This window comes from Limulus polyphemus, unplaced genomic scaffold (assembly GCF_000517525.1).
Source record: "Limulus polyphemus unplaced genomic scaffold, Limulus_polyphemus-2.1.2 Scaffold2291, whole genome shotgun sequence".
NCBI classification, from domain to species: domain Eukaryota; kingdom Metazoa; phylum Arthropoda; class Merostomata; order Xiphosura; family Limulidae; genus Limulus; species Limulus polyphemus.
Window position 1 is genome coordinate 159,590 of NW_013667901.1, and position 14,513 is coordinate 174,102.

Here is a 14,513-nt window from a genome sequence, read left to right on the forward strand (position 1 = left end):
ATTGACATCCATGTTTATTTAGGAAGTTATTTTCTACAATCTGCTATTATTAAAGACAGACAGATAAGCGGATAGGTAGCTAAATAAGCAGACAGATGGATAGATAGACAGACAGTTTGTTTCAGACAAAGCTACACAAAGAGATACCTCCGTATAATCGTCCCTGTTTTTGTACTTGTATACTAGAGAGAAGGCAAGCAGACAACAGCACCCATCATCAACTCTTGGGCTACTCTTATCTGACAGAATAATGGCAGTTGGCCGTCACTGTTTTAGCGTAACCACGGCCCCAGAGTGCGGAGTGCGTTTTTGCGGATTCAAAGCCAGAAAATTACTCGGTCACACCCAGCCCGAGATAGGCAGTAAGCTGAAATATAGTCATATAGATAGGCGGGGAACAGATAGATGACAAAAATTTAGTGGACAACATCTTTTTGTTATGTAGCTCACGTCCTTCTGTGATTTCATGCTACTAGTTTCTCAATGTTAAGTGTCACTTGTGTCATTTGCCTTGACGATCCATTGAGAGCAAAGCCTGTTACAAGGAGCTAACTCTATGGGAGTGGCACAGTGTCTAAGCAACATCACAATTAACACTATTAGGTGATTGCTCTAAACTATTTCTTGAGAAATTTCCTGTCTCTTTGTTTCAGAAGGTTGCTGGCTCATGAGCCCGTTGTCTAAGCAGCCGGACATCTTTTATAGTGCTTTCAGGCGAGGGCGGGATGTAAGTATTGTGTCAGCATTCTTATTTGTCGAAGTGGTGTGTGAAAGTCTCGTAAAGGGAACAAAGAAGAGAGGTTAGTGAAGTACTTGTCTTTGGAGTTTAATCAAGTTCATTTCCTTGTTAAGTTTGAGTTGTAAAGTTTTTTCTGTTATTCCATGTGACTGAGTTTCTTGTACTAATTGAATGGGATAATGAAAATTTAAAACAAGTACCTGTTAAATAGAATTTTTCACTAAGTTGATTTGCATTACCTGATATTTGATTGATACGTTAGTTGCTTCTTTTAACTAAGGGATCGTTTAACAAACATTTCAACATGCATTGAACTCCCCTTTCGTTTAACCCTAGACCTCAGTGAAAATCAGCAGTAAGGTTATCTAATTGGATAAATAGGCCTAATATAAATGGCTCAACGTAATACTTTGAATTATATAGTAATTTCGCTTAGATAATTGCAAGAAATTATATCGTACGTTTTGGAAAAGTCATTAGATTCTCTAATGAAAGGACATCATTACACAGATAAAAAAAAACTTGAACAAATAACTGTATAGAACATTTACAAAACATGACATATGAAAAAAGATACCCGGGGGTTTAGTTTTCCCAAGAAACCATGACTAAAAATATATATATTCGGATTATCATTTAATAAAAACGGTTTATGGTGTCAATTTTCCTATTCAGGATTTCACAATGTTAAATGTGTTCCAGTTGCATATCGTATGTTTATGAAGTTTTTTTCTAAGCTTTGCATCTGTTATATAACATGAAACAATGAATGCATAATCCTAAAGATAATTCATTCAAAATGAAGCCGACATTATGTTGTTTCAATTAGCATGATAACTTTGCATGATTTTAACAAAAAAATACTGACGTCACGTTAGCCGTTCTGGTTAAATGATAACGAATGAAAGTAATATAAAAACGTCTTCTGAATTAAACTATTCAGTAATAGTCCAGAAGTTCGTCTAATTTTATACAGGTAACGGAAACACTGTTTCATGACAATCATAAAGATGACATTTAAATCATGCCTCTAGTAATTACGTAATTTTAACTTTCTCCAAACACGCTCTAATAAAGCGGATTCAATGAAAGTCCAGTTCCCAAAGTGCTGAACTTAATTACTAAACATTTATTGCTTGTTTTGAAACATTATTTTATCCATTGACATTTTGAAACATTGCATATGTCTCTATATGTACATTTACCTATTTTATATGTTAATGTAGTTTGTCCAAATCCTGTCTTTTTTTGTTGTTAAGCACAAAGCTACACAACAGAAGCCCTCTTTATAGCTTTATAAGTCCTAAGGCTTACCACTGAACCACCGGGAAGCAAATCCTGCCCTAGTTATATTCACTGTTTATTCATATATTTTTTACACTTTATTAACGAAAGTAGTTGGAGAAGTGGAGGTATTATGTTTCCTTTATGAGCCTCCAAGATACTAGGGAGTAAACTCATCCATTTTATAATAATTACATCTTCAAGTTTGTTACTAATGTTTGATACTAACCATTAGGATCACAATTAGTGTAAAAGACCATTACGCCATTTCTAAAGTAGCTCCAAATGTGGTGAGATTTGGGCATCTTTTTATTCTGTCTCTTGGAAGCGCTTCAAAGTGGTCCGTTCTAAGATGCTTTGAATAGGACTATGTCATACCAACCGTTAAAAATGGTGGAGCAGGATCATTTTGTGGGTCAGTTTTAAAAAATTTGGACCTTGTAAGGGAGCTATAATTGCTTTATGACATGCTGGACAATGGGTAGATTCTGTACATTCATGGAATTCTACGAGAAAAAACATTGCCTCTTTCAACATTACAATACACCATGCTATAGCGTACACCGTTTCCAGTAGTGATTTGAGACAAACAAGTTATCAGAAACCAAGACTTCTACACAATGATCTTACTCCTGCCATCTTTCACGGATCGGATGACACATTCCTGTCTAAAGCGCTTTCAAAGTTGTAGTTCAAACTTGACCCCTTAAGACGCAACAAATAGTGGCTTAACCTCGACTGTGAATTCCAGCAGCCTGGAGCTTTCAGCGTATAGTAGAATTACTGAACTATAGTCTTAAATCCACGTTAAAATTTTAAGATATATATATAATGCTAGATGTACGCATTTGTGTCATAAAATGATTCAACTTGTGCATGGCCTTTTGTTTGTTCACCTAAACGACTTATCCACCTAATGGGCTAAGAGGCCAAATCAGAGACCCATGTGATTCAGGTATAGCCGTCCTTGATTTTGAACTGGGAACCAGAAGAATGCAACCAATCAGCAGCATTCACCACCTGAAGAGGGGATTCGTAGTCGAATAACGTGATTGACTGTCACTCTTATAATACACGGTTAGCTGTTTCAAAGTTATTTGGTAACACCATGTCTCGAATCCAAGATACTCAGATCATATTTCGATACACTAAGCAACATGCCAAGCTCGGACCACGCACTGCCCGAGGAGTAATATTACTTTTAAGTAGCCAAGCCAGTATTTTACACTAATACGTCAATTAATCTTCCATTGAGTGTCTGTTTTTTTGTTTGTTTTTTGAATTTCGCGCAAAGCTACACGAGGGCTATCTGCGCTAGCCGTCTCTAATTTAGCAGTGTAAGACTAGAGGGAAGGCAGCTGGTCATCACCACCCACCGCCAACTCTTAGGCTACTCTTTTACCAACGAATAGTGGGAATGACCGTCACATTATAACGCCCCCACGGCTGAAAGGGCGAGCATGTTTGGTGGGACGGGGATTCGAACCCGCGACCCTCAGATTGCGAGTCGAGCGCCTTATCCACCTGGCCATGCCGTGCCCCCATTGAGTGTCAAAAATAAATAAGCTAAATCATTTGATCAGAAGATTTTTTTAAACTTATGATAAAAAATAGCTTAGAAATGTATAGTCATATACAATCTACCGTTAAATCCAGTATGTTTTTCACGACTGCAAATAACTTTAATAATTTGGATGATTGAAGATATTATAAAATTGACTGAGTAAAATCAGCACACCTTATATAAATTCATACACTGTGTCAATCCACTTTATATAAGATACATGTATTGCTCTTGCAGTGACACCGAAGATATAAATTGTGACGCCATGGTTGGTGTGTATATGAATCACGGCGAATACCTGACCGTCTAACACTGTAATGCCGTCAAAATATAGTCTTATGATCCCGTCAAAATATAATCTTATGATCCCGTCAAAATATAGTCTTATGATTAGATGTTTTTGTCTCAGGCTTTCCGAGGAAGTGCATTCATAAAGAATGAAATTAATATACGAGGTAGAGTCAAAGAATATAACATTTTAAAGAAAGGAACCTTTACTGTTCTCCATGAAATTAGGAAAGACTCGCACAGCAGAACGTTTAAGACACCAACGGGCTCCAAATCTATACCCTAAGCCAACTTTCAGCAACGCCCTCATCTGCAAAGAGAAGGATGTGGTTTCAAAAGAGAACCCTCTGACCCCTTCAATTTATCGAGATGAAGCTAAGCATATGTTCTCGTACCAGTAGAAAAATAATAAACAATAATTTAAAGATGATGGAGGCTTGCAAGTCGATAGTTCACAATATTCCAGACACACCTCGAAAGCAATGGATGTTTTCATTTAAAAATGGCTGAAGAAACTGGAATCACGGAAATGCCATTCGACTAATTACTGGCCAAGTCTACTGACTATGTTCTGCATAAAAGTAGAATTAAAAGGTAATCGCCGAGCCGCCAGGGGACACAACAACCTGAAGAAAGATTTGGTTGTGGATAGACAAATCTGTTTTGTAGACTGAAGCTTACATTCGTATAAAAATGTCTCAGTAAGTTATTAGATTCGTCATTCAAAATGTTCGTAACCTTTGCAGTATTGCGGCTGCTAATAAACTAATACTTTTAATATAAATTGAGTATAATATAATACAAATGTAAATTATATACAGATTTGGACGACAAATCTCATTACGTTAAGCACAGTCATGAAAAATGTAGACATGAAATTGTTCGCAAGCTATTGAAGTGAAACTTGGGCAAATGATATTTTGAATTTGCAAACAAAACCACGCAATGCGTGGCAAAAAATTACATTTTATTTTCTAACTCAGTCACAGTCGGAAAATGTATTACTGTTATTTTATGTTTGCTCTAAAAATATTAATTTCACGAGTGACTGTAGTAAGTTCACAGTGATTAATATCTTCGTTTTATAAACCAGTGTTTTCCGTCTGTCTGTTGTTACAAATTCTTATGAAGAACTGGCTGAACCATGATATTTGGTAAAAGAACCCCCAAATGATCACATTTAAATGAATATGCAATTGGACAAACGGTTCAAGTTTGGCGCCATTTCAATTTTACTGCTTTAATGACGCGAAAGACTGCAGTGCGTAGCATGAGTGCCTTTTCATTGTAGAAACGGATCGTGTGCTACGGCTCAAAATAGTGGAAGAGGCCGGCCTACGCCCCCACTTATAGCATAAGGCTCTAAGCTACTGCTGGGTATTGTTGCCAATATAGTATAAAGAAAAAAGTTTGAGTGAAGAGAAAGGGAGGAATGGTATCCCTAAATATGTGTTGTTTTTTTTATATATATTGTGTCTATGTTTTAGTAAGTGCTGTAGATAACAGAGTTACGTTTAGTTTACGCTATTGTTGTTCCTCCTTGACGAGGATGTAAACTTAATGGCGGCTCAAAGTAACGCGTTTTATATAACGGTGTAAAACGCTATAGCTGTTTGTTTTAATATATGTAATTTTAAACATCATTTGGTGAATATTATTTCAAATATTTATTAAAAAATATTGATATATTAGTAGTTGGTTGAGGTGAGATGAGCTGAATTACATTTGTTCAGAGTATATATGAAATTTGGAAAACATTAATAGGTAAAGAAATGAAAATTTTCGCGTGCACACACACACACACACACACACATATATATATATATATATATACACACACACACACATAGAGGGCTTACATCAATATCAGGAATAAAAAGAAAATACATTTAAGAGGAAAATATTGTGGAAGAAGGATAAGAGATGGACATACTTCGTGTGAGGAAGATAACGGAAAGTCATAACAACAAGATAGCTGGAAAGAAGTCGAGATCACACTAAATCCTGCTCTGGGCTTTATTTTAAGTCGTAATCATTTCCTCGTTGAAAGTCATGACAGAATAACGATTGGCCGGGTCCTTGTAGCAAGTTAGAAGATTGGCTATTTCCTTCCTTCTTATTGGCCTTTAACCCTGAACAGAGAAACAAAAAAACTGCACTCTTGTGGCGCTTGTAAAACCTGCTAAAAAACGTGATCTGGTGGTGGAAAAGAAATATCTTGGATAAAGTCAACAAGATATATCGGCTCCAAATATTTATAATTTCAACCAAGAGTCCAAAAGAAGCTAATTTTTATACAATATTTACCTTTCTTTTGGCTTGACTGGCTAATCAACTAGCAAATTTGGGGTTTACTAGTGTAGCGTGGGGAAATAAATAAAATAACAACACAAAAACACTGAACGTTTTTTGTACAGTTTCCACTACAACAGTTAATGTTTATATCACTTACAATAAGTCTCAAAATATATTCTAGAAGGAATAATTTTGTCGTAGAAAAAAAATCAATTTTTGTATATATATATATTCGAGTGTGTATTCCATTTTGTACTTCGAAATGATCGCTTACTCTGTTTAAACAGCCTGTGTTTATAATTTTAACTTTATGTTCACAAAACATGGAAAAGCTACCAATCTTTCCAGTAGTAATCTCGTGTGCATTAAGAATAAAAACGTGCAAAGAGTATATTAACACTATTTTTATTATACATATCAGAAAGACATGTTACAACCACGGCTGATATAAAGTCGCGGAGAGATGGAATGTATAAGAACTACATTTTTTATTGTTTGGCGTTTCTTAGGTAGTGTGATGTCACAGAAAATTGATTGCTTTTGGGAAGGGTATGTAACAGCCATTTCTAACGCAAAATATTCATACACTCAAATCACAAAGATGGTGTTCAGATCGGGGATTTAGAATTTCCAAGATGGGGACACAAGTCGTACCTCAGCCATGGTAAGCAAATTATGGTTTTTTGTAACAGATGAAAATTCATGAACAAAAAATTCAGCAATAAAATCCATCCATGTGTTTGAGGCAATAGTACACAACATAATCAAATTGATCTCCGTCTGTAGAAGCAGCACAAGTCACGTGTACACGAGTTGCTTACACGACATGTCAATTCGACTATCGCCACCTCAAGCTGCTGGAGTACGAAATCGGTATTCATGATAATTTTTACAAAGACCATTCACTCATGTTGCTGTATGGATTTTTGTGCGATGGGGCTGTTGGAACGGGCCCTGTGATACCATTATCCTCGTACAGTGGATGGATTTTGGAATGTCACTGCGGAGGAAGGGTGTGCTTTGAACATGACAGTCTTACGACATAGCCTTTTTAATTAGCTCTACGCTGCATAGTTATTGTCAAGAAGCACGGTCGTCGGATAGAGATGGAAGTGACGACGTGGAAAAATCGTTTTAATATAAATGACTCAATTTATGCATAACAGCACAGTCCTGCGAATTTGCTTTTTTAAGGCAGCTCGATTTGTAGATGTCGTTGAGATCACAAGCTACTTCAAATAATATGCAACTTGCGTAGTTGTGGCTAGTTTGGTATATGCGGTGGGTGTGTTGGTTAGCTATGCTCGCTGACACCATGTAGAGCAAGATGAAAATAATATACATATATTTAATGACGTATTTTTGAATAAAAGTGTCTCTTCTACCTACAGTAGGAGTAGACGAAAAATTTAAAAGGTGGAATAAATAACAGAACACTCTTTGCTAAAGAATTGTGGACATAGATGACTAGATAGCTTTGGCAGGCAGTCGAAACATATTAAACACAAATAGATGACTAGATAGCTTTGGCAGGCAGTCGAAACATATTAAACACAAATAGATGATTAGATAGCTTTGGCAGGCAGTCGAAACATATTAAACACAAATAGATGATTAGATAGCTTTGGCAGGCAGTCGAAACATATTAAACACAAATAGATGATTAGATAGCTTTGGCTAGGCAGTCGAAACATATTAAACACAAATAGATGATTAGATAGCTTTGGCAGGCAGTCGAAAAATATTAAACACAAATAGATGATTAGATAGCTTTGGTAGGCAGTCGAAATATATTAAACACAAATAGATGATTAGATAGCTTTGGTAGGCAGTCGAAACATATTAAAAACAAATAGATGATTAGATAGATTTGGCAGGCAGTCGAAACATATTACACACAAATAGATGATTAGATAGCTTTGGCAGGCAGTTGAAACATATTAAACACAAATAGATGATTAGATAGCTTTGGCAGGCAGTCGAAACATATTAAACACAAATAGATGATTAGATAGCTTTGGCAGGCAGTCGAAACATATTAAACACAAATAGATGATTAGATAGATTTGGTTGGCAGCCGAAACATATTAAACACAAATAGATGATTAGATAGCTTTGGCAGGCAGCCGAAACATATTAAACACAAATAGATGATTAGATAGCTTTGGCAGGCAGTCGAAACATGATAAACACAAATAGATGATTAGATAGCTTTGGCTGGCAGCCGAAATATAATAAACACAAATAGATGATTAGATAGCTTTGGCAGGCAGTCGAAACATATTAAAAACAAAGTACTGACTGTATTTAAGACCTATGTATGCGTTGCTTTCTCTAAATAGAGAAACAATACACAGACTAAACATATCGAACGATAAGGTTTCAAAATTCTTAGCTTACAAGCGTTTTGTGGACTTTGGATCCATGCAGAACCTGTATTTAAGTGTGTGTTTTTTTTCTTCTGTGCTCATGCAGTCGTTAAACATTCAAGTTCCATCTGTTTTTGACAAGATTTCAACCATTATGTCAAATATCTCCCTACGTGCCTATTTACTCCTATAAATCAATAAAAAGTGGCTATACTTGTTTTCAATAATTTATATATTTGAACTATTGATTTGTTTGTTTGTATTTCGGAAACGAGATAAAAAAACACGTTTGGCTACAGATAATTTTTTCCTTCTTTCTGTATTTTACGAAACAATAATTGTACAAAAATATCATTTCAGTCTTATCTTATGATAGACGTTGGAGAAAATTAAGAAATCATTTATTTAACGGGACGGTTTGTCATGTTTATGTCTTTCTAATGAGTTTCACGCTTCGCAAGCTGTCATGGTTGCTATGTTACTTCTAAACTACATATATATTGAACGATATTTCTCGTGATATATGTTGTACAAATGGGTTTATTTCTATTTTTTTGAAAATTACGTTTCACCTTGCACTTATGACGTGTCTGTTTGTTTGTAGTTAAGCACAAAGCTTATGAATGGGCTATCTGTGCTGTGCCAATCACGGTTTTTAGAGTTACAAGTTACCAGACTTATTGCTGTGCCACAGGGATGCATGATGTGTCTGTTGTTCTAATTTTGAGACATTTTAACATTAAAAATCATGTTTTATAATAAGAATGTTACTGTTGTGTTGACTGGGAAAGTTAATTGCAGCTGCATGCATTTATTGGTATTTAATTTCTATGGATTATATTTTCGTAGGAATTAGAGCTGGACGATATTTCAAAAAAAGACCGACGCGATATCCATCTCTAGATTTCAAGCAGATGTTTAGGGTCCGTAGAATATTCAAAACCAGTGCTATCTCATTTGACTAACCTATGTGACTTTTATGTTGTTTTTCAATAGAAATAAGGCTTACACTGTGTTTCACCTTGTGTGTTAATATACCAGCGTTATTCCCCCAAAGTTTTAAATTGTCACGTGATACTAGTAACACGAAATACTCGCGTTGCTAGGTTATCCTGTCTATAGAAACTTTTTATTATAATTATCATATCGAGAATCTAGGTTGAAAGGGAGTTGTGACCTTGGCAACAAAGAAATCAAAGAGAAGGTAAGAAAAAAGTAGATAAGTGAACAGATTAGTGGCTTAATATACAACTTGTCCCTGAACCGTAACTATCAGGAAAATCGGAAAATATTTGTGATATAATTATCGGCAAAGATTTTCACACTCCATTCACCAACTTAGCTTAAACCTACTTCGTTGTTCTATAGAAATAAAAATAGGAAAACAAAATTATATCACTATAAAAACGGACATTAGAAGTAATTATTCCTCCTTCCCACATACTGGGTGAACTCAAACGTACTACGTGCTACTACATTTTAATATTATATGAGACTTCAAAACATAGCTTTAACCTTCATATAAAAAAAAATCCCTTTATGCTTATACTTGTTTTTATCTCCGCCGTGTGCCATCCAGAGCGTGTAAGTCTTGCCCAGAGGAATTTGTTGAGTGTCAAGCAGCTGAAGGGGAGGGGAGGTGATTGTATCGTAATAATTATGAGAAATGTTCCCACAGCCACGTGCTTTATAAAAGATACATTAGACAGTCAGTCCGTTTCCTTTTTATATATATCCAGTAGCAGCTATGAGAGCTCCTCGCGTCACGTGATCCGAGGATTACAGCGATCGAGTGGAATATTGACAAATAGGGATATCCTGCGTTTGTCTTTATGTTCGATTGGAATTTTACATTGGTGTAGCAAAAAAACAATCACACTCTTTTTTGTAATTTAACCTTATGTCGTCAACACATTTTAATTAGACTTCTTAGATGACTTGAAAGAGTTTAGTTTTCGTGTCTTTGATTTACTTCTTGTGTAAAAAAGTGATAAGTGTCATTCAAAAATTTGATTTTCATATATTTCAAATGCCTTCCAAAAAGGAAACCAGAAAAATAGATAAAAAAACTATGATAAGACCAGTAATAAAGTGTGCCCTAAAACTACTGAAATAACCATAACACAATCATTACATCACCAAACAGGTGTGAAAATACCTTTATTAAGATGATATGTTTCACTATCTCTAGTGTCTGTCATTAAATAAGAGAAATAAATATAGGTACTCCCAATCTTTTTATAATTAACATTTAATAGCTTTGTTATAGCTTGCTCTGAACAAGAGTAAAAACGTAATAGTACATAATCTAATATACACATAAGTTACACCAGTGGCCCGGCATGGCCTGGAGGTTAGGGCACACGACTCGCAATCTGCGGGTCGCAGGTTCGAATCCCCGTCACACCGAAACAGGCTCACTCGGTGTCCGGACTAGGATGCTAGTCCTACTCCCGGATACGTACCATACGAAACTACTACTAGTTATATCAGTTATATCCGAGAATAAAATAGCTTATATCTATTTCATCAGGTAATAAATATAAGGCGTCAAATTAATTACTTTTGTTTGGCGTAATTTCTTATTCTTATCGCAGAAAAAATAATAAAAAGCATTAAGTTACAGAATAATAAATAAATACATATAAAGATTAGTAGATAGATAAACAAGTCAATCTGGAATAGAACTAGTCATATGTTGAAATTTTTTATACAGGTTTGGTTTGTTTTGAATTTCGCGCAAAGCTACACGATGGCTATCTGCGCTAGCCGTCCCTAATTTAGCAGTGTAAGACTAGAGGGAAGGCAGCTAGTCATCACCACCCACCGCCAACTCTTGGGCTACTCTTTTACCAACGAACAGTGGGATTGACCGTCACTTTATAACGGCCCCACGGCTGAAAGGGCGAGCATGTTTGGTGTGACGGGGATTCGAACCCGCGACCCACATATTGCGAGTCGAGCGCCCTAACCACTTGGCCATGCCGGGCCTATTTTATACAGAACCAGCCATATGTTCAAATAATTTATATACAAAATGTTAAAACAATCATCACATTTATATAGCTTGTTTATTAAATATTAAAGAAGTGAATTTCGTAATGGATTATGAAAATTGACTATTGTTTCCTGTAAACTAAGATAATAAAATAAAAGTACTTACACGGTAAAGTTGTAGCAATCAGATCTGTCAATGGCGTGGATAATAGCCTATGCGATTACCTAAGCCTAATTACTAATTAGTTGCTATTTTCATTACTGTTAGATATTAATTATAAATTAATTTACTCATTATAACCATGACAAAGAAGAAATAAAAGCTGATTAAATATAGTAATTAAAATTAAGTTAAATGGTTTTCTGAATTAATTTGTACACTTTTGTAGACTATTTTAAAGTGCTTGTTTAAGATATGGATTTTAGGACGAATCTAAATTTCATAGTATTGCTGATCCTGTGAGATATTATTGAGATTATTGAGCCCATTGTGTAGCTTTGTGCTTAACTACAAACAAACAAACAAATTTTCTGTTCTTTACTGAGCATTGTATGTATCTACAGGGACACTTTTGTTGAAATTGCCCAAGCTTCTATAAATGTAGTATTATGGTGGCTTTTCACATGCTTGTCAAAACCTTTCTCAGTTTCTAGTGCCATTGTCTATAGCCATTCTGTTGAAATATCATGTGATAAGGAGATTTGCCAAAAACCCTGCAAACCTTTGTCTTCATTATATTCCAACCAAGAACTTGAATTAAACCAATGAGGTTGACAATATCTCTTCTTACTATTCAAATTAAATCTCATAATAAGAGACCAGTTTCTGTGTGATAGACACACATCTGATATATATATATATATATCTAGTATCACAAAGCCGCCACGTTCTTAACTTGCATGCTGGACTTGAAGTGTGCTTTGAATAGCATTAGAAGTGAAGCAGCAGGAGGACACGAGCTTATTACACCAGGTTAACATCATAACCGCAGCAGCTGAAGAACGTAAGTTTATTAGACCGGAGTAACATTAGAATTGGAGCAGATGGAGTACATGAGCTTATTAGACCACGTTAACATCAGGACAGCAGCAGCTGAAGGACATAAGGTTATCAGACCGAGTTAACATTAGAACTGATGCAGCTGGAGGACATAAGGTTATCAGACCGAGTTAACATTAGAACTGATGCAGCTGGAGGACATAAGGTTATCAGACCGAGTTAACATTAGAACTGATGCAGCTGGAGGACATAAGGTTATCAGACCGAGTTAACATTAGAACTGATGCAGCTGGAGGACATAAGCTTATTAGATTAGAATACTGCAAAAGTTTTAGCTGTATCAGGAATGGATAATGTTGCTTCACAAGAAGATTAGACAAAGAATTTCCTTATACCTATTAGGTACTCTTCTGAAAATACAAAATATAATACAAAGATTACAGCTTTAGAATTTTGTGTGAAAGAAGGGTATTTATTACCATTAAAATTGGACGTAAGTAATGTTTGTAAAATTAATAACAAATAACAAAACCTTCAATACGAATGTTTCAATAACGATGTATAATATTAAAACTGCAACAGTTGGAGAACATAAACTTGGCTTTCAAGGCTTGGGCCTAGAGCGAAATAAGTTTTTAAATTTCAAAATAAATGTATTTGAAACAAATTTCTATCCATCTCATTGCATTTTAATTTATTGGTGTTTTAATGTTGGTGGATCATTGTCCTGGTGAGTCATTTGAGAAGGAAGGGTCGCATCTAAAATTATAGGCCTAGAGCGTCAGGTAAATTTAAAATCCGATTCAACAACCGATTCACCTTTTTTTTTTTCACAACGGTTTGAACAATTTCTTGTTCATCATATTAATCTTCTTAATTAATATTTGATTTTTCTTTTGGCTTCTTTGATGGATTTCACTGAGATTATTGCTTCAATACGCCATTGTTCGAAACTATGGGCCGAAACGTTTTAATTATTAAAATCAGCACTAGCCTGCTGTAAAAGTTGCTGTTATTGTATTTTTCAATTACGTATTCAGTTCAGTAGGATCCTTACCAAATATTAATGTACAACATTGCATAATGAGCAACAATTAACGTACAATGGCCAGGTGGTTAGGGCGATCGACCCGCAATCTGTGGGTTGCGGGTTCGAATCCCCATCACACCAAACATGCTCGCTCTTTCAACCGTGGGGGTGTTATGATGTGACGCTGGTAAAAGAGTAGCCCAAGAGTTGGCGGTGGGTGGTGATGACTAGCTGCTTTCCCTCTAGTCTTACACTGTTAAATTAGGGGCGGCTAGCGCAGATAACCCTCGTGTAGCTTTGTGCGAAATTCAAAAACAAACAATATATATATATAGATGGTGCGTTATATCGAACAAATATATCTATACACATGATTAATTATAATGAAAATGTTTTTCGTCTGACGAAGAGATCATAAGTCAACTTGAAAGCTAATAAATACACTTTTGAGGGGACTGGGCCCCACAATGACCTAATGCCACTGTTTATCAGTATACATATTGTCAATATAAGGGATGTTCGTTTTCCAACAATAGAAATGAGAAAAACTTTACCAGAAGCTAAGGCTAGTGCGCATTCCCGTGTCTTTCAGTATACATATTGCCAATATAAGGGATGTTCGTTTTCCAACAATAGAAATGAGAAAAACTTCACCAGAAGGTAAGGCTAGTGCGCATTCCCGTGTCATTAAAAAACTGGGAACGAACAAATGGAACGGTGTTCTCTTATTGGAGAATGTTCGTCAATTTTATCATGACTAGGTTGAACTAATCGAAAATCTATATCACATAAGCTAAATTATTCGTAACTGCTTTTCCTTGAGCTTTTGTGAGATCATTTCTTCCTAGGGGGGTGTTAATTTACCCTGGATTAGATCTGGAGTATAAGATTCAATTATGTTGATTTAAATGCTAGTTTAACTAATTGTTTTTTTTTTCAAAGGGTTT

General features: G+C 35.5%; 1 long non-coding RNA gene across 2 annotated transcripts in view; it reads left to right on the top strand.

Moving 5' to 3' along the window:
* LOC111087554 overlaps positions 1–14,513 on the top strand; it is a 64,532-nt gene that overhangs the window by 26,258 nt on the left and 23,761 nt on the right. For both annotated transcript variants that reach the window (XR_002612231.1, XR_002612230.1), the window contains exon 3: positions 654–800. This is a non-coding gene — a long non-coding RNA (uncharacterized LOC111087554). The remainder of the gene's footprint in view (positions 1–653; positions 801–14,513) is intronic.